This window comes from Poecilia latipinna, unplaced genomic scaffold (assembly GCF_001443285.1).
Source record: "Poecilia latipinna isolate Pla-1442-1.1 unplaced genomic scaffold, P_latipinna-1.0 Scaffold223, whole genome shotgun sequence".
Lineage (NCBI taxonomy): Eukaryota > Metazoa > Chordata > Actinopteri > Cyprinodontiformes > Poeciliidae > Poecilia > Poecilia latipinna.
The window spans coordinates 454,111-457,534 of record NW_015112839.1 but is presented as its reverse complement, the minus strand read 5'-3'; positions in this window follow the sequence as shown (position 1 = coordinate 457,534).

Sequence of the window (3,424 nt, the reverse complement as noted above, 5' to 3'; positions counted from 1 at the left end):
ACAGCAATAATTCTAAACGATTATTAACAAGAACAAATGGTAAACATTTAAGCTTCATGCTTCCAAGCTAACAAACTATTTTCGATCACTGACACAGAAAAGCATTAAGGTTAAATGCGGAGACTATTTCCAGACCCCATCTGTCCCCATCTCCATTCCAACACCTCCAGTCAACTCCACTCTGTTCCACAGGGAAATCCGCGTCTATTCATTCTGGTTTGTCTGAACCAGTTAATGTGGTGCTGAGCTGAGGCAAACACAAATAGATTGCAAAGGTGACAATCGTCTCTCTCTCCACTCCACTGTGTTACAGCTGTTATCATTACATATTTACTTGGAGGACAAGCATGCGCTCCATCCAGATAGGTCCATATCAGTACATGTCTATGTTGTGACACCTGGAGGGTAATTGTCATTAATTGCTCTCATTTGAGCTGCAGGTCAGGGCAAATGAAGCGCAGGTGTTTGGGACGAAACATGATTATTTCTATCCAAAGAATGGGAGGAGAGGAAAGAATGATTTTGTCTTTGAACAAGGCTCCAGAAATGGCGACTGTTCATTTTTCTGGTTTTATCACGCATTAGTGGGTAATTGGGGCTCCGAAAAAAAAAAAAAAAAGTGAGAAGAATGTCATCGTCATTATGCCCCCTCCTTTCCTCAATTTCATCCATTCATGGGTGAAGCACTCTATCCATTTATATTTATACAGAAAATGTGAAAGACTAAGATAACTACAGTGTCCACAAAGTCAGTACACCAGTTATTTAGCTACTTGAAACGTCTTAAATGAAATTCTAACATTTTATATGTCATATCTTAGACAGCATATCTTTTTTTACTACATGCACAATTTTACTGTGTACAGTTAATACTGTGAGTAAAAAAAAAAAAAAAACACTGTGGCTTTCATGAGCTTTCACACCCCTTGATTTTTTGCATAAAACTCCATGTATTGTATTAGAATTTTATTTGACAAACTAGCAAATGTGCAGAATTGTCAAGTGAAAGTAGCATGATGCATGGTTTTCAGCATTTCTAACAGATAAAAACATCTGATAGGTCTACTTCTTATTTGTATTCTTCCCTGTTTACTCTGATACTTTTCCACACTTTCTTTTCTCAGAATACAAAAATTGGTCTCATTGGTGAATAGAATGTGCCAAACTTAACTCAGTAAAATTGTAGGTATTTTGTGTTATATAAAACATGAAACTAACGGGAAAATGAAATGTAACCTTAGCAATTTGGATGTAGTTGTCAAACTCAGAGGTTTCACAGAAAACATTAGTGAACAAACAGCATCATGAAGACCAAGAAACACAGTAGACAGGTCAGGCATAAAGCAGTGGAGAAGTCTGAGGCAGGGTTAGGTTATGAAAAATATATCTGAAGCTTCGATCATCTCACTGAACATTGTGCAATCTATCGATGAAAAATGTAATGATCATGGCACAGCTGCAAACTTGGAACACCTTTTTGGTGGTCAGCCAAGTTAGCAGCTGTGGCAAACTTGGCAAAGAAGCAGAGATGCCCTCCACAAATCTGACCTTTATAGAATGACAACAAAAAAGATACCGCTAAAAGAGCTTGAGTTCACTTTAGTTCAACTTTTCGTCTGACATTTAAGAGCTTTTTTATAACAGGAGAGTAACATTGTAAAACACCTTGTTCTCTCTAGAGGTGGCAGCATCATGCTGTGGGATGCCTTTGCTATGCACAGACAAGAAATCTGCTCAGGGTTAATAAGATGATGGAAATAAATACAGAGCAATCCGGAAAAAAAAAGTCTGGAAACTGGAGCAGGACAACAGCCAGAGCAACAATGTAAAGGTGCAGATCGTTAAAAAAAAAACATCTAACACATACGTTGATCTATCACATAAAATCCCCATAAAATATTCTTGACATCAGAAGTTCCAGCATGAAAAAATGATAAAAAATATCAACTGGTTTAAGTACTTTTGTGAACCACTTTTTTTTAATCATGTATTTATTATCAAATTCCTTTAAAAACTTAAGAAATGCAACATTAAACAAACACTCCTTAAAATACTTCACCTTCTGATTAAAACTGGACGGGGCCTAATTAGTAGGGCTTGTGTCCATGGTGTAATGCTGGAGACTTTAAAGCACCAAGAATTTATACTACCATTATGCGACTACCTTGTTTTCTATATATCAGTGATTTCAAGTGTTAATAAAATAAATATCAGGACTGGGTTGCAGAAAATCTAAAGTAATTTTAGAAAACATGAAGTTAATGCTTTAGCATGGATCTCTTTTTTTATTTTTTTATCAAATACATAATATGCACACTGAAAAGCTTAAAGCATAGAAGCATTACATTTTTGCAATCTAATAAAATGACTTATTTTTATCATTTTTATGAAAGACAAATCAAGTTTTTGTCACACTGACTTTACATTTGTTTATTGAACATCCTATTTTTTCACACTTTGGTATTTAAATATTAGCTGAACTTTCGGATCGAATGCAGTTCTTCGTATTTTCTCACCAATACACCTTTTTGAGTCTGTCAACTCGATGTTGAAACTTTTTTAAAGTTATTTTTGTCTGTGTTGTTGTGCTGGATTGCAGTAGATTTCAATCATAAAAAGGTCGGCAGTGTATTTTCACAGTTCATGGCATGGCATTCTTCTTCCTTACTTCAAAATTCAGTCAGTCCTCCCCTGCTGTTGCCATTCATCTGCATTTACCCAGAGACTGACACGAATGTGACACTGACACACTCCTTAGGCTGTGATGTTTGCTTTTTTTTTATTATTATTATTTTCTTTGTACAGAAACAACAAAAGAGCCATTTAAGACTCGTAGCTAGAACTAAGCCTGTCATTCTGCATGCATGTGTGTATTTGCATGTGTGTGTATATGAGTGCGTACCCCACATGGGCGGAGTGCAGACACCAGGCGCAAACATCCTCAATCTGTCCTAATAACGCAGCAGTATACAAAGCACAGACTTCAAATATAACAACCAAGCTACATTTCCTCATAAAAACACTATTTACCATTGCTGTGATAATTTACCCAGCAACATGTGCCCTCCACGAGAGCAAACACCAAGGGATTCCGCTGCGCGTGTGAGTTGGCTGACAAAAATACACAGCAGCAGCTGGGCTCCATGTTTGAAGGCCAGCCCTCCACACTTGGTAGCTCAACATGGAGGTACGCTGTGACTTCAAGTCTTGTTAGTGAGAGGAGGAGACAGAGGGTGGGCTTGAACTCGTGTATGCAGTTGCTGGTGACAAATAAGATGTTAATCAGCACCTTCAGTGTGAATTTTTTACCCAACTTTGTTGTGATCTTGTGTTTTTTTTTTTTTTTTTTTTTTTTTTGGGGGGGGGTTGTTTTTTTTTTGGTGGTTTTTTAAAAAATTTTTTTTAAAAAAAATTTAAAAATTTT